This window comes from Chrysochloris asiatica, unplaced genomic scaffold (genome assembly GCF_000296735.1).
Source record: "Chrysochloris asiatica unplaced genomic scaffold, ChrAsi1.0 scaffold00058, whole genome shotgun sequence".
NCBI classification, from domain to species: domain Eukaryota; kingdom Metazoa; phylum Chordata; class Mammalia; order Afrosoricida; family Chrysochloridae; genus Chrysochloris; species Chrysochloris asiatica.
This window is the reverse complement of record NW_006408576.1, coordinates 6,579,747-6,598,376: the sequence shown is the minus strand read 5'-3', so window position 1 is coordinate 6,598,376 and position 18,630 is coordinate 6,579,747. Positions and strand designations below refer to the sequence as shown.

Sequence of the window (18,630 nt, the reverse complement as noted above, 5' to 3'; positions counted from 1 at the left end):
GCTACCAGAGCTCCTTGGACACCTAGCTTAGAGCATGGGAAATAGATGCTGGAAAAATGTATTGAGTGAATGGCTGGGTAGGTTGTTGTTATTAAGCTCCTTCAAGTTTGTTGTGACTCATAGAGATCCTGTATAGGGTTTCCCAGGCCTTAAAGCTTCACAGGAGCAGAAAGCCTCATTTTTCTCCTACACAATGTCTTGAGATCTCAAACTATGCTTCCCTGATTAGGTGGGTTGTAGTTGTTAAGTGCCTTTGAGTCAATTCTGACTCATAGGTACCCTATATAGGGTTTCCAAGGAGCGTCTGGTAAGCTTGAACCACTGATCTTGTGGTTCAAATGAATCTTGCAGTCCAGTGCATTAACCCACAGCACCACACCAGGAGATAGGTAAATATAAAGCGAGAATGCTCCTTGGAGGCGAGGATGGACCAGTCCCTGGAGGACATCATTCTTTATAAAGTAGAGGGACAGCAAACAAACAGAAGACCCCCAACAAGATGGATTCATACAGTGGCTATCGCAATAGGTCCAAACACTAAAATGAATGTGAGGATGACCTAACATTAGTATTGTTTCGTTCTGTTGCACATATTCATAGGGTTGCAATGAATCATAATGGACTAGATAACAATTGACAATAACAGTAACAAAAGTCCTTAAGTTTGGACATTCTTTGGTCAAAGTGAAAAAATAAAAGCGGTAAGAAGCAATGAGATGAAATAAGGGCTGACTCAGTTAGCAAATACCAAAGTCCAGATTCTAGTCTTCTGTTATCCTTGACTAAATTCTGACAACTTGTGTTGAAGTATCCTGAAGCCCAAGGACTCACTCTATTGAAGTAAAATTCTTTTTGTGTTTTAGGGCAGTTGATGTGATGTGTTGACATTTGTCTCAACATGATGTTCATTCTGTTAATCCTACTTCTAAAGCCTGAATTAGGTGCCAACAAGTCTGGAACATTTCTAATACTAGGTTTTCACTTTCTTTAGCTCTTCCTTAAGTTTTTCTATTGAAAAATATCATTAAATAACTCAAAGACTATTAGTTTATCTCTAGATAAAATACTTGATGGATACATGAATAGGTAATAGAAATACTATTTTGGATGCAATCTTAATTTTGGTGAAATATGTAAAAAATACAAGGTATTAATCACTTAGATGAGTCCTGGTGTGGCTCTGTGGGCTAATGCACTGGACTGAAAGGTCAAGTTGAACCACAAGGTCAGTGGCTCAAGCTCACCGGTCATTTCTTGGAAACCCTATACAGGGTCGCTGTGAATTGGAACTGACTTGACAGCACTTAACAACAACAATTACTTAGAAACACTGAAAACCATAAGCTGGGTCATTTAAAATTAAGATCCTCTATGTAGAATAATTTTAAAGTTATTCAATACTATAAATGAATTTAAAAATACTATTTTACAAATATAAAATAGTTAATACATGAATGTCTCCCAGAATGGGATGGATTCTTTAATTCACTACATCACTAAGTTGGCATGTTTGGTCTCTTTTAACTTCTGTTGTTTTCTTCTTTTATAACGTAAGAGAACTTTAAAAATGTATGCTATCAGTTTCTTAGCTCACCTGCCAAAACTATTTAGGGGTCCAGAGCTCAAGTTACTGATATAACCTCATGCAGTTATTATATCAGTCAGATTGCACTTTGTGGTAAATGATTACCAAGAGTATGATCATTTAATATTCAGTGAGCCTTGATAATTTGATTTCTATATGGTTTATTGAAGAAACACTGGAGATCCAAGCACATCAAACAAAACCTACTTAAGTTTGAAATTTGAAATGTTGCCTTATATGTAATGCTATTGTTAGGTGCCATCCAGTTATGACTCATAGTAACCAAATGTGACAGACTAGAACTGCTCCATAGGATTGTCTAGGCTGTAATCTCTCAAGAAATACATTGCCACGTCTTTCTCCCATGGATCCAGTGGGTGAGTTTAGATCATCAACTCTTTAGCTATCAACCCATTACTTTAACCACTGCACCACTAGGATGCATTTATGTAGCACTTACATATTCCAGAAGAATGAACAAGTCTGTGTTAGAAGAAGCACAGTGAAAATGTTCCTTGGAAGCAAGGAGAAGTCTACAGAGAAGGACATCATGCTTGATAAAGTGTAGGGTCAGCGAACAAGCGGAAGATCCCCAGCAATATGGATTGATACAGAGGCTACAACAATGGGCTCAAACACAGAAATGAATGTGAGGATGGCACAAGAGCATCAGTATTTCTTTCTCTTGTCTATATTCATAGGTTCACAATGAGTCAGAATAGACTAGATAGCACCTGACAGAAACAACAACAGTATTCAATAAATGTTTATTAAATCAATGAACTAATCGTTAAATTACAATCAGTCTACCTTTCAACTGTCACTGCCACTTCTCTGATACAGCTATTGTTCTGAGTTACACAGAGTTTGCCATTTCCTAATTAGGAATTAGGTTGCCTTTGTTTATATTGCCTCTTCTTCCTTGGTTTTGCTTTCCTTCTTCCACCTGACAAAATCCAACTTATTCTTTAAAATTCAACTCAAGTATCACCTCCTCTGTGAATCTTTGCCTACCTCTTTACTCCTCTCCTGACTCTACATTAGAATTAATCCTGCAGTTCCTTGGTACCTTCTCAGGAGCTGACTAGTAATGGAGGAAAAGGCCCTAAGGGTGGAGATACCGAACACCTCCATTTTTGTCAGAACAATGATGACATTGTTGGTCTTCTGGTACTTGATCTTGGGCTGCATATAAGTTGTTTGAATGTTAAATGGGTTTATTGTTCTTGTCATTATATATGCATTGCTGCCAGAATAATTCCAGCTCACCCTGGCTCATAAACCTTTAGGAACTGTTTACAGACTAAATATCACATTTTTTGGCTTTGACTTCAAGGCTCTCAACAGACCCTGACCTGTCTTTGCAGCTTTGTCTTCCCCCTACTCCACCCCTGACAAAATGCTTACAAAGAAATTGGACTAGTCACTGTGTTCCAGATACGCCTCGTGAACACTCAATTCTTGCTTTTTACATGGTCTCTTCCTTCCTCACTATTATGGTAACTCCTTTAGGTTATACCTCTTCAACTCCTCAGGTAAGAACCCCTGCCAGCCCCTGGGCATCTTTGTCTCTCTCAGAATTCATAGCACTGATTCTAGTTCACTTTTTGGCAACTCAGCATGTGCTGTTTTATGGCATCTTTTGTGGTTTTTACAATCAGATTTGACCGTAGAATAGTATGAATTCAGTTTTGGAAATTTACCTCAGAGCCTAGGCACATGCTGATAATATTCATACTGGTGATAATTGTTCATTAGGGATGAGTTTGTTATCTAGAAACAGATGAAAAAATAGTGGAGATAAAAATAATGTTTACTGAACACTGCTACGGACCTTTGGAAGTCCTGGTGTTGTGAGTTAATGTGCTGGACTGCAGTCAGTTTAAACCAAGAAGTCAGTGGTTCAAGCTCACCAGTTGCTCCTTGGAAAGCCTACACATGGTCACTATGGGATGAAACTGATTTGATGGTATTTAACAGCAACTACAACAACAACAAATGGACCATTAGGAGTCCTGATGTGATGGTGTGGGTTAATGAACTGGACTACAAGGTTGGTTTGAACTGCAAGGTCGATGGTTGAAGCTCACCAGCTAACCCTTGGAAATCCTATCCAGGGTCACTATGAGTCAGAACCAACACAAAGGCACTCAACAGCAACAACAACAACAAACATGGACCTTTAGGGACTCCTGGTGTGGCGCTGTAGGCTCAGCACTAGACTTCAAACCACAAGGTCAACAGTTCAAATCTACTAGCTGCTCCTTGGAAGCCCTATGCAGGTTTGCTTATGAGTTGGACCTGATGCAAAGGTATTTAACAACAAGAACAACATTGGGCCATTACAGTCCTGGTGTGGTGCTATAGGATAAGCACTGGACTTCAATGTTGGTTTGAACTACAAGGTTGGTGGTTCAAACTTACCAGTTGATCCTTGGAAACTCTATAAAGCGTTGCTGTGAGTGTGAACCAACTCAAAAGCACTCAACAATAACAACATGGACCATTATCTGTAATGCTCACAACAACATTATAGGGTGGATGGGACCATAACCAGTGAGATTTCCGAACTGTTCTGTAGAACTCAAGGGCTCTGTGAACCCCTCGGTGTTGAAGGGAGGAGGAGATAAAAAAAAAAGGATGCATTTAGAAGACAGACATTATGGGAGCCTTCACACACACACACACACACACACACACACACACACACACACACACCACACATGGATCTATTTTAATATAGAACTTTCACTAAGGTTTCATGTGATAAGTTGTTTGTGAAGCCACACATTATACAATGCCCTGGGAAGATGGGTCATCAAATGGGTTAGACTGTTACACATAAAAATAAGATGTGACTGTACCGTGAACACACCAAGTTTCTTATATGTCTTCTAAACTGGTCAAGAGTTCTAAAAGAGGAATTTTGAAGCATAAAATTCTGAGGCATGAAAATAAGACCTTATGAGGAAATATTGGTTGGGAATAGCAATAATTTGACTATGAGTCTAAAATTTATTTTTTTTTACTTGACATTTTAAAACACAACTTAATAGCATATTGAAATCTCATCTCATTTTACCAGGTCTCTACTGATATGTGACCTGGTAGGTACATTATTTATTTGAGGGAAGAGTCATGGACAAGAATTCCTTTTTATCTCCCCAGTGACCAGTTTTCTCTCATAGTTGCTCAACAGGCAGCCACCAATTGTGTCCTTACTATGTGCACAGTCCTGAGATTGAGGGTCAGAGGAATGAAAAAAAAAAAATGCAGCCAACCTCATTTCTGCTGTCAGGAAGTGCTCTGTAGTAGGAGAACAAGCCAAGTGTATTACCAGACAGACTGGATGGGTAGTTCCAGAAAATGCACTCTAAATATTCTTCCGATTCTGAGGATGGCAAGATAGGATCTGGTCAGGAGATCTGCTGCTTCAAATCCTATTAAGAATCAAGTGGGATATTGAAATGAGGCAAGAGGGCATGAAAACTTAATGAAAATGGCATTCCAGTTAGTCACATAAACTTGAATGACCTTTCTGGCACACTGAAATAGGAATAATACCCAGTCCTTCATTCAAACAGTTTACAAGCAAGTAAGTAATTATAGTGCCGTGTGATAGATATTCTAAGAAAACCAAATGTCAACACAAGACAAAACAAAAAGTCCACGATGAGGGGAGTCTAAGTATTTGCAATTGCCCTAAATGATGGAGGGGACTCATATAGGTGGCTGTTTTTAGATGCCAGCAAGTTGGTTCCGACTCACAGCGACACTTATAGGGTTCCCGAGGAACAACAAATGGGTTTGAACTGCTGACCCTGTGGTTTACAATCCAGTGCTTATCATATAGAGTAGAAGGGAAAAAAAAAAAAAAAAGCCAAGTGAATAAAGATATGGAAAGATAACACATCATACTTGTATGTACCTGTGGGATTTGGTGATCGAAGTTACTAGTTCTCTGTTAACATAATAAGACTTTGTGGAAAGCTTTCTGATGAAGAAACTGGATTTTATAAGACTATAATACTATGAACTGACTGCAAATTATAATGCTGTGAATTGTCTTGAGCAATTTGGTTCCACCAAAAATTATTGTGTAGTTACATGGTAGTTCTAGAAAATAATCACTGGACTGCAAACCACAAGATTTGAGCCCACCAGCTGCTCTGTAGGAGAAAGATGAGATTTTCTGGTCTGGCCTTGGAAACCCTATATAGAGTTGCTATGAGTTGGAACTGACTCAGTGGCACTTAACAATTCTTTAGTCTTGCAAACAATTGAAGTGTTTGGTTTCTTACTAAAGGGTTGGCCGTTTGACTCCACTGAAAGGAGATTCAGAAGAAAGGTGTGATTATCTACTTTCCCCAAAAATTAGCCACTAAAAATCCTATGGAGCAAAGTTTCACTCTGACACATGTAGGGTTGCCATAAATCTGAATGGACGTAATGGCAACCGATACTATGTGCCAGACAGATTTGGTGAAATAGATGAGGAATGAAGAAAAGTGGGCATGGTTCATGCCTTTAACCTGGGAGACAGGTCTGGAAAAGACACTTCTTTTCTTTGGGTCTTAATCACCTCTAAATTTAAGAGAGCTAAGGTGAGTCTGGTAGTGTAGTGGTTATGAATTGGGCTGTGAACTTTGAGGTCAGCAGTTCGAAACTACCAGCTGTTCCACAGGAGAAAGATGAGGCTTTCTGCTCCCATAAAGATTTACAGCCTCAGAAACCCTGTACAGGGTTGCTCTGAGTCAGAACCGACTCCATGGCACATAACAACAACAACAAGGTGAGTCATACTAGGGGAATCCATGTGAATAACAGTAAAGGAACACATAGAAAATTGACTTCTGACTTCTACCCTTGACACTAATTAGTCATCTTCATCTATTTTTCAGTAGTCATCTATTTTTTTAAAAGTTCGTTAAAAAGAAAATATAACAATTCCATCCCTAACCCTTGACACTGTATAGATTAAAGAATATTTTTTAAAATGTAGTTAAGTGAGGAATGGGTGTAAATGGACTGCCAGCAGAATTAGCAAATCTGTTGGAAGAAATGCAGCCAGAATGCTTTCTTAGAAGCAGGGGTGGTGAGACTTCATCTCACATACTTTGGACATGTTATCAAGAAAAGAGGGACCAGTCCCTGGAGAAGTAGCTCATGCTTGATAAAGTAGTAGATCAGCACCAAGGAAGAAGATCTTTGACAAGAAGGAGCAACACAGAGTTACAACAGTGGCTTCATACATATCAATGATTTTGAGGATGGTATAGGACTGGGCAGTGTTTGGTTCTGGTGTACATGTAGTCACTGTAAGTTGGAACTGACAAGATGCTACCTAACAACAATGACAACAAGCCCTTTCCCACTTATAGTCCCCAAAGCTCTGCAATGACTCAAGGTATAATGAGTGAAGTTTGGGATTTGTAGCAAAAGACATATGTCTTCATTCATATTGAGACTGAGAAGAGGTTGATTTTGTCTAAGTTCCCTGGCACACTGCTCTGTGTTCCATGTAATTGGCTTTGAAACTTTTAAACAATACATGATTACTGCATGTCTCAAAAATGCCTTGGTTATTTTCTGAATTAAGCATGAAAGCAACCCCAAAAGCCATATTCAGCAAATGATAAGTTTCTCCAGTCCGTGTTATTTGTAAGCTGGTATTGCACTGACACAACACATTACCCATCGACAATTACTAAACCATTTGTATTTCACCCAGTACAGAACCTAGGAACATCCAGGAATACATTTCAACGGCCAGGGAAATAGATGGCCCACACTGACCTTGGGAAAGCCTTGCTGACTGAGAGACTGAAGTTTGGGATTTGTAGCAAAGGGCACGTCGCTCACCATTACCATTCCTCACCAGCCATCACCGCGGCTCTCCGAGGCATCACATGAAGGAAACTGCCAGGCTTGTGCAGGAAGAACTAAGAATTATTGGTCCTGCCTGATCTTAAATCACCACAGCGGTGACAAGCATTCCTGCACATGATGCATGAGCAGTGGCCAATAAGGTCAGTTTGACAGTGCTGGCTGTTAACACTGTGTGAACCACAGAAGCCAGTGAGAGATTCAGGTCACCCCTGCCTTTTCTTGCCCTCTATCCCCTTTCTTTTCCTTTTTTTTCTTCCTAATGCAGAGATCCTTGGTTCTTGGAACTGCTTATCTATTGCTCTGTGTCTTGACTCATGATCTGGCAAGAACTGAGTTTAAATGTCTCTGTCTGCACTGTGATTGCCTTACACTGGTGCTGGTAATTACACCCAGGAGCCTGGATGACACAAAAGGTTTGTATTTGGCTGGTAACATAAAGGTTGGCAGTTTAAAACCTGTCCAGCTGCTCCATAGAAGAAAGACCTGGTGAAGTGCTTCTGTTAAAATTACAGCCAAGAAAACACTATGGACCATTTCTACTCCATAACACATAGGGTCACTTAGAGTCAGAATCAACTTGATGGAAATAAGTTTTTTGGTTTTGTCACTTCTATGAGGAAGCAGTGAACCATAAGTGACCCATACATATGGCCACATACATCAACAGTAGCTTGTCCAAAGGCGCTCTTGTCCAAGTGATATACTCTGAAGACAGTTGATCATTATAATCTTACATATGATTTTGCACTCATGGATGCTGCATGGTGTTGAAATGTCAGACATGCTTTTGTTTAATTTCATTCCTTCTCGTTCACTTGTATGAGAGCCTAGCCTATAAGCCAGAAGGGTTTTGATGAACCATTGTGTACCTTTCATTGTGTACCTCATCACGGTGGTAACACCAAAACCTTACATTTGTAAGATTACAAATCACTTTTAGTCATGGGTTTTTTTGTTTGTTTGTTTTTTAACTTTATCTGTTAACAGCTTTTGAGTTCAGTAGGGGAGGTATTAGAATTTTTCATTTCTCGGACAAGGAACCTGATTTGTAGTTCTCACACTTCAATTTCTTAAGAATACTTGGAAGACTCCTTTAAAATGTAGATCCCAGATCTCATCAAAGAACTCCTAAGTAAGAATCTATGGAAACTGCACTTTTATTGTTAGTGATCTGGATAGAAGATCTCTCTTTGAGAAAATATGCTTTAGAATTCAGTGTAGTGGGTTGAATTGTTGTTAGTTGCCAACTCATGACAACCTTGTGTATAATAGAACAAAACATTGTCTAGTTCTGCATCATCCTCACAATCTTTGATATATTTGAGTCCATTGGTACACCCACCATGTCAATCTGTCTTATGGAGGATTTCCCTAGTTTTTGTGGAATAGTGTATCCCCCATATCATGAGAGACAGAGGAGGATGCACAGAGATACAGGTAGAAAGCCCGTGAGGCAGAGATTGAAGTGATGCAGCCTCAAGCTGAGGAATGCCACAAGCCATCAGAAGCTGGCAGAGACAAGGAGGAATTCTCCCCTAGAGTCTTTGGGGGACGAAGATACTGCTGACACCTTGATATTTCAGATTTCTTCAGACTTGAGATTTCCAGAACTGGGAGAGAATACATTTCTGTAGTTTTAACCCACCCAGTTTATGGTCATTTGTTACAGCAACCCTAGGAAATGAATATAGTTAGTATTTTTCAGTCATCCATTCTTAGTTCTGTTCTCTTTGAAAATGTCACTGTTTCTGGAGAAATTCCAACCATTCACTTGTTCTTCTCACTTGAGCACTGATAAGAGTAAGGTATCTATCTCTAGCTCTCTCTTTGAGCTCCAGGTTCATATTTTTTGCTACTTACTGGCCATTTCGACCTACATGATTTGAAGACATTTCAAACTTACTGTGCCAAAAGTAAAAATTGATTAGTCCCCCCACAAACCATAGACAATGACAGCAACAAATATTCCTTTTTTTTTTCATTCCCTATCTAAGTGAATGATATCATCATACAGTGAATTATGCTGGAAATCTAGAGACATCCTTGGATCTTTTTACCTCTGTCTTCACACCTAAGCCTACCTGATTTTATTTCTGAAGCAACTCTTGAATTTGTCCTTTCATTCCATTTTGTTGTCTTAGCTTTCTAGGTGGTCTCCTGCCACCATTCCCTTTCCTTCCCATCGAACCTTTTATTTTCCCAAGCCAGAACAAGGTGCTGCTCTAGGCACTGGGGATGCAGAGAGGACTGACAGGAGAAGCTCCTTTATGTTGCTGCCAGAGCTTCTGAATCACAGATCCAACGATGATTATACACCTCTGCTGGCTCCTCACTACTTCCAAAACTCCTGACTCTGGCAACTAAGACCCTTTTCGATTGAGCCTACCTGGCCTGTTCACAGCCATCACCATGACAGTATAATAGCAGCCTATGATTCTAACCACAGGACACTCATTTCATGCTGTTGTATCTTTGCTCATACTGCTCCTTGTTCCTGGAATACGCTTTCCCCACTCATTACTAGCACATTAGAAACATGAAGTTAGGAAAAACGTCACACCAGGAGGATAACCCAATATAAGTTGTTCCGAAGTCTTTAGGAAACAATTATTACCATGACTTGGAAGCTATAAGGGCTTCTCCAGACGCTCACTGGAAGGACCCAAGGCCCATCTCTTCTATGAACTCCCTGTGTACCTCTTATGGGTAGAACATCATCATTTGTAGAATAAGAGTTTAAATAAACTCTGACAGTTCTTTCAGTTGTGACAGTCCATTAAAAACCAATTCAAGTTTAGCCAGAGATATAATAGCCAAGTTGCTATGAATCTGACATTTTTCTACTGGAATCAGCAAATATCCCAGAATGGTTATTGAGGTCAGACAGGGCCCCAAATAAGCCTGAGGCAGAGAATCTTTCCCTTCAAGCATGGGTGGTGAATAACCAGACTGTATACATTTTGACTCTAACTGTTCCAATGTCAGAAGGTAGTCTCAGCCCATGGGTAAAGATGGCCAAGGTTATGTTATAAGCAAAGTCTCCACAACCCACCTTTCCTTACTGAAGACCTTGGAACTGGAGGAAGCTAGAGGGGCACAGAGCCATATTCTCACACAACGCACAGCAATATGGTCCTGGGCACACTCCAGGCTCCTAATAAAATGTGTCCAGAATGTAACTCAATTCCTTAAATGCGTTTCTGGTTGCACACCTTACTTTGAAGACCACAGTTTCATCACCTTTGCTAAATAAATATTGGAGATGTTTCCTCCAGCTGTAGAAAGAAGCACAAACTATATGAAATTGCTGGAGACTGCTGTTGTAGCTGCTGAGAATCGGAGCACAAGTATGGTGTGTGAGTAGGATTCCTTTTCCATCACCTCTGGTAGAGTTGGTCTTGGGAAGTGAGCTGGACCTCCCCAACTCTTCTGCAAAGTACAACGTGGGCCCCAACACAGAGAAATTTGGTTAAGCTTAAAGTTCTATGTCAAGACCTTTGCTCAGATAGCCTCTTTACTTAAATACCCTTTTCTGACCTTCCCCTTCCTTCTCTTCATCACCTGGCTAACACCTATCATCCTTCAGGAATCAGTTGAGCTGTCATCTCCTTTGCAAAACCATTCCTGCTCACCTTTTATCTTTTTCATGTTGACTTTGATCTTCCTTTCCTGAGCTACCATAGCACCTAGAACCCACCTTTATCTTAATCCATTTCACACCATATAATAATATTTACTATCTTTCTTTTCCAGTAAATCTCAACATATGGAGGGAAGGGTGACTTGCTCTTAAATGGACATATCTGAAGTTTCAGAAAGGGGTGTATTTGGGATAAAGGATCTTTAGCACCTGTCTTCTCCCTTAAACTGCCACTTATTTGGAGAAAGATCATTGATGATGTGTTGTACATAGTTGTTATTGTTGTTAGGTGCCATCAAGTCAGTACCAATTCATAGTAACCCTATGCACAATAGAACAAAATATTGCCAGGTCTTGCACTGACCTCACAGTCCTTGCTACATGTAAGCCTATCACTGCTGCCACTGTGCCAATCCATCTCATTGAGGATCTTCTTTTTCTCTGACCCTCTACTTTATCAAACATGATATTCTTCTCCAGGGACTGGTCCCTCCTGGCAATACATTCAATGTGTGAGAGACAAAGTCTGGTCATACTGGCTTCCAGGGAGCATTCTGACTGTATTTCTTCCAACATAGATTGGTCTGTTCCTTTGGCAGTATTTTAATATTCTTTTCCAAAACCATAACTCAAATACATCAATTTTTCTGTGATCTTCCTTATTCACTGCCCAACTTTCACATGCATATGAGGTTATTGAAAATATCATGGCTTGGGTCAGGTGCACCTTAGTCCTCATACTGACATTTTTGCTCTTCAACACTTTAAAGAGGTCTTGTGCAGCAGCTTTGCCCAATGCAATATGTCATTTGACTTCTTTAATGCTGCTTCCATTAATGCTGTTGGTTTATCCCAGCAAAATGAAGTACTTGGCAACTTTAATGTTTTCTCCACTTAAATGGATGTTATTTATTTGTCCATTGGTGAGGATTTTTGTGTGTGTGTTTTTTTTTTTACTTTGAGGTGCGATCTATAACAAAGGCTGTGGTATTTGAACTTCATCAGTAAATATTTTAAGTCCTCTTCACTTTCAGCAAGCAAGGTGGTATCATCTGCATATCACAGGTTGTTACTGAGTCTTCTTCCAATGCTGATGCCATATTTTTCTTCATATAAGCCAGCTCCTCAAATTATTTAATCAGCATACCGATTGAATAAATATGGTGAAAGAATACAACCGTGGCACATACATTTTAATGTTCCCTTGTCTGTTCAAACAACTGCCTCTTGGTTCATGTACAGGTTCCTAATGAGCACAATTAAATATTTTGGAATACTCTCCGCAATGTTGTCCGTAGCATGTATTAATCCACACAACTGAAAGCCTTTGCTTAGTCAATAAAGCACAGGTAAACATCTTTATGGTATTCTCGGCTTTCAGACCAGATCCATCTGATGTCAGCAATGACATCCCTTGTTCCATGTCCTCTTCTGAGTCCAGCTTGAACCTCTGGAAATTCTCTGTCAATGCATGGTTGCAGCCACTTTTGTATTATCTTTAGGAAAACTTTATTCTCGTGGGACATCAATGATATTATCTGATGATTGCCTCTTCCTTTGAAACACCTCTCTTTGGAATGGGCATAAATACAGATTTCTTCCAGTTAGTTGGCCAAGTAGTTGTCTTCCAAATTTCTTGGCATAGATGAATGAGCATTTCCAGTGCCTCATCACTTTGTTGAAAGGTTTCAATTTGTATTCCATCTATTCCTGGTGCCTTGTTTTTTGCCAATGACTACAGTGCACTTTGAACTTCTTCCTTCAGGATGAAGTTGTACTTCGTAGTGGTATGCAAATAGAGAGTTAGCAGAAAATTACTTCACTAGACAGGAGTTCCAGGGGTGTTACAAACAATTAATGTTCTTGAGTGATACCTGTTAAGTTGGAGGTTTGAATCTTCCCAGAGGCATCTTGACTCCTGGTGTGGTGCTATAGTATCATCACTGCTGCTCCTGGGAAGCCCTATACAGTGTACCTATGAGTTGGAACTGACTAGATGGCACTTAACAACAGAGGCATCTCTGAAGAGAGGCCTGGAAATCTATTTCCAAAGCATCAGCCATAGAAAACCCTACAAAGCACTGTTCTACCTACATGCATGGAGTCACCATGAGTGAGAATTAAACAGCAACTGGTTACTGGTTAGATAGTGAGCTATTTGTCAGCTACATCTTTGAATCCCCTAGCTTAGAGTAGTAGACACTACAACTTAATGAATTCTGGTTGTGTGAACTGACATTGGGCTATGGTGTTAGATTCCTGCAACCTCGTGTATAAACAAAGAAGAAAATATGGTTTAATGGAGTTTAAATGTGTTCCCTGAATTACTAGACAGTATAAGGAATGCACTCATTCTACAGGGGGAGAGCAATACCTGAGGAAATACAAATGTGCCTATGAATATATGAATGAATGAGAGGTGTGGTGGCCCATCTGAATTACTCTGTTGGTGTGCTGTGCCTTGAGAAGGACACTGACCTTAGGCACTGGAGAGCTGGTCTCCTTTCCCTTAGAATGCAAGAAGACAGGAAGAAACCAATGAAGGGGCAGTTTCCTGTCAGACCTTAGAGGAATCCTGCCACTTTTCTGAACTTCAGTTTTCTCATCTGACAAATGAAGATGGTACCATCTGCTTGTTGAGTAAAAGAGTTGAGCTTCAGACACAAGAAGAAAGAACATTTTTGAAAATGATTTGTAATCTGTAAAGCATTGAGTGTTAGGGAAGGAATTGTTACCCCTTTTTTTAAATGAACTTTAAAAAATAGATGACTGTTAAAAAATAGATGAAGATGACTAACTTATGTAAAAATTTCAAATGTGCTCATAAAAGTCAAGAGTCAAATTTATATATACTCCTCCACAGACCCCCTCATGGATTCCCTTGATCCCAGTATGACTTGCTGTAATTCCAGCTTTATTAGGACAGAGTGCTGTTGCTAGATCAGCTCATTCCATCTTCACTTCTTGTCCTTCTCTCTGACCTTAATCACTTTACTTCTTCTTCCTTTTGGTTACCATTTTCTGGCACAGATCTAGGTGCTCAGCAGATCTACCTGCTGAATAAATGAGTGATTTAATTAAGAATATGTTGATTTTTTGTTCTAATCTCAGTAGGTCAATGCTGTTGTGCCATCCTCACACTCACTGTTATGTTTGATCCCATTGTTGAAATGTTTCAGTTGTTGTTGTTGTTGTTAAGTGCCATCAAGTTGATTCCAACCCATAGCAACCCTGTACAGGGTTTCCAAGGAGCAGCTGGTGAGCTTGAACCATCAACCTTGCAGTTTAAATGACTTTGCAGTCTGACGTATTAGCTCACAGTGCCACACCAGGACTCCGAAATATATCAGTAGCAATCCTCAATATCCCCATCATCTTAGAGTCAATTTTGTTCCAGAGTAGAACAGCTCTAAAGGGTTTTCTAGACTATCATCTATGGAAGTAGATTACCATGCTTTTTTTCTTTTTGCAGAACTGCTAGCTGGGACAGCTAAATTAAACAACCTTTAGGTTAGTTCTCTGCTGGCGTAGTGGTTACGAATCAGGCTGCGAACCTCAGGGTCAGCAGTTCGAAACTACCAGCTGTTCTGTGGGAGAAAGATGAGGCGTTCTGCTCCCGTAAAGATTTACAGCCTCGGAAACCCTGGACAGGATCGCTATGAGTCGGAACTGACTCCACGGCACATAACAACAACAACAACAACAGCAAGGTTAGTTTCCAAGAGGAAACACACCTTAGTGCAATTCAGTACAACAGAGTCATGATACTGGGCTTCAGATATGTATTTGCTACTGTATAGTGTCATTGTAAGTCCTATAGAGAATTCCTCTCAGCTTGTTAAATATAAAATCTTCACCATAAATTTGAACCCTCCTGTCTTGTTCTTAACTTCAACCCCAGGATCACTTAATTGCTTCAGGCAAATATCCCAGGACTCAATGTAGAGTCCTCTTTCTCCTTTATCTCCCTCATCCAATGAAGACCCTAGTCCTGTCTAGTTTACCTCCTCAATATCTCTGCACTCTAACCCAATCTCAGGGTCTCTGCCCTCAACTCTCAGTTCTTCTCTAATCCGTTTTCTTCACTGCATCTGAGTATTCCTATTAAAATGTATATCTGACCTTATTACCAACCTCCACCTTCATAAACTCTTCATAGTTTATCAGTCCCATTATTATCTGAATTTCCCAGTCTTATATCCTGCAGGTCATCAGTGACTTCTTGCTCAGAACAGCCACTGAAAATGTCTTTGCATCCTAAAATGTGCCATGCCCTATCTGAAATATGAACTTCTGCATGTTTTATTCCATCTGTTGGGATACTCCCTGGCCCAGTGCCCTCCTCTCCTCTGACTAACTCATACATATCCATTTAGTCTAAGCATATACATTATTTCCCCTGATTCTTTAGAATAGGTTAGGAACTTCTCTGGAATATTCCTAGGGTGCCCTTATGTTCTTGGTCATAGCATTTAGTCATCTTCTTATCAGTTCTGATGTATTTGTCTATCTTCCCTACTAGACTATAAGAGGGACATTGACCGAGTCCCCATTTAATCCCTACTATCTAGGAGGCGTGGCATGGCACTGTGGGAGCCAGACTGTTTGAACTACAATGTCAGCTGTTCAAGCTCACCAGCTTCTCCTCGGAAACCCTATACAAGGTCACTATGGGTTGGAATCAACTTGACGGCAGTTAACAACACAACAATCTAGAATGAGGTTGGAAGTTCAAACCCACCAGCCACTACTCAGACACCCTATACAGAGTCACTGTGAGTTGGAACTGACTCGATGGCACTGAACTACAGATGCTGGACTCCTGGTGTGGTGCTGTAGGATCAGCAATGGATTGCGAACCACAAGGTCAGCAGTTCAAACCCACCAGTTGCTCCTCAGGAATCCTATACAGGGTTGCTATGAGTTAGGACCAACTCGATGGAACTTAATAACAATGACAATCTAGAACATGGGAATCCTGGTGTGGAGCTGTAAGATAAGCACTGGATTACTGACCACAACGTTCGCATTTTAAACACACCAATTGCTCCTTGGAAACCCTGTACAGGGTTGCTATAAGTAAAAGGGAAGAACGTGCTCAGCATTATTCAAGCTGAAAGAGTTGGGAAAAAAATTCAAGCCTTGAAATGAAATATTGAAGGATTCTATGGGCAAAATATTGAATGATTCAGAAAGCATCAAAAGAAGATGCAAGAATACACAGAATCACTGTACCAAAAAAAAAGTGGTAGATGTTCAATCATTTCAAGAGGTAGTTAGTATATAATGAAGAATTGATGGTACTGAAAGATAAAGCACAAGCTACACTGAAGGCATTGACAAAAAGCAGGGCTCCAAATAGAGGCACTCACTCGTCTGTGCAAAGACATTTGAAAGACCTGACCAGACAACTGGAAGAGATCCATATTCTGTGCCCATTTCAAAGAAAGACCCAACAGAATGAAGAAATCATTTAACAATAGCATTCATAGCACATGCATTAATTCTGTGTTTTCTTGCATCTTCTTTTGATGCTTTCTGGATCACATGCAAGTAAATTTTTGCTGAAAATAATTCAAAATAATTGCAGCAGTATATCAATAGAAGAGCTGCCAGAAATTCAAGCCAGATACAGAAGAGCACATGGAATGAGGGATATCATTTCTGACATCAGATAGAATTTGGCTAAAAGCAGAGAATACAAAAATGTTTACTTGTGCATTATTGCTTATGCAAAGGCATTTGACTGGATATTAACAAACTATGGAGAACATTGTGAATAATGGGTATTCCAGAACATTGAATTGTGCTCATGAGGGCCCTGTACATTGAAGGCACAGTTTTTCGAACAGAACAAGGGGATACTGAATAGTTTAACATCAAGAAATGTGTGCTCCAGAGTTGTATTCTTCTACTTATTCTATCTGTATGCTAGCAAATGATCTGAGAAGCTGAATTACATGAATAACATGATGTCAGGATTGGAGGAAAAGTCATTAACAGCCTATTGTATGCAGGTGATACAACCTTGCTAACCAGAAGCAAAGAGTACTTGAAACACTTGATGATGAATATCAAAGACAAAAGCCTTCAGTATGGATTGCACCTTAATGTAAAGAAAACAAAAATCCTCACATCTAGACCAATAAAAAGCGTACAGAGAAAAAACTAAAGTTGACAAAGACTCAATTTTACTTGGATTCATAATCAACACTCATGAAAGCAGCAGTCTAGAAGTCAACTGAAGTATTTTTCTGTTGTTGTTAAGTTTTAAATTTTTTAAAATTGAGAACTGAGTGAAGGTTTACAAACAAGATTATCAGTTTTATATTCAACAAATCATATACTTTGTGTCATCTTAGTGATTGTAATACATTCCACTTCCTCCCAGAGGTTCCTATTTCCATTCCACCCACCTTCCCATCCCTTCTCAACTTTGTTCATAATTAAATGTTGCCCTTTTGATTTAGAATGATTGACCATTCCATGGTAAGCATGATGTTGTCCCCCCTATATAACTATCTACTGCTTAACTGAAAATTGGCCAAAGAGAATAAGTTTCTTTCCAGACCTAAAGGGTAGACAAAGGTCCAGTCAGGTTCCTCCAGTTTACTTCTGGCCAATAAGCCAGGTCTGGTCTCAGAAGACATAGGACTGATATTCACATATTCCATTAGTCCTTTGGATTAATTGACTCCAAGCCTCTTCAATTATTTATTTATTTATTTTTTTGACTTATTATTTTTTGTTTAAGGTTTTTATTGTAAATTGAGTAAATGTGTACAGGGCAGATCATCAGTTTTACATTCAACAAATCATACACCTTGTTTCATTACAATGATTAAAATCCCCTCCATGTGCCATCAGTTAACAGTGTTTCTCTCTACTCACTTTAGCTCTTTTTATTTGAAAACTCAGGCATATGTAATTATTTACACCACCGAAGGGCACATTCTGCAAGTCTGCTTCCTGACCATTAGCCCTTAGTCCCTCTCTTCCCATGAATCTAGAGTCCTCAGCCCCTCCCTTTCTCTATGTCCCCATCTCTGCCTCCATCTCTGGTGTCCTTGCTTCTCTGTATAAGGTCTCACAGTCTGCCTGTGCTCTTCTCCCTTGATGATCCTAGAGTCCTTTGTTTCTGGACTGTAAGATTAACCACTCCCCTGTTTTTGTTACAAAACTTCTACTTTTACAATTGTGACAGTCATAATTAGTCATGGTATCAATTACTATTGAATCACAAGAATCTTATATCCATCTCTTTTAACTAGACCCATCTAGACAAAATGAAAACTATTCAGTGGGGATGCTTTCTCTCCTCACACACTATTAGACTAAGCTCCCATTAAAACATTGTAAGCCTTTGTAACACCCTCATTTTAGGTAGCCAGTGTCTAAGTCTCTACCATGTGTACAGAGGGGATAACATTGATACTTGATGTGAAGACTCCTTCCCTCTCTGTTGGTATTTAGAGTTACTACCTCCATGAGTATAGGTCAGGTTCATCAAATTGTA

At 39.7% G+C, this 18,630-nt stretch overlaps 1 pseudogene; it reads left to right on the top strand.

Moving 5' to 3' along the window:
• The window catches only part of LOC102841347, a 109,520-nt pseudogene that overhangs the window by 4,801 nt on the left and 86,089 nt on the right, over positions 1–18,630 (top strand).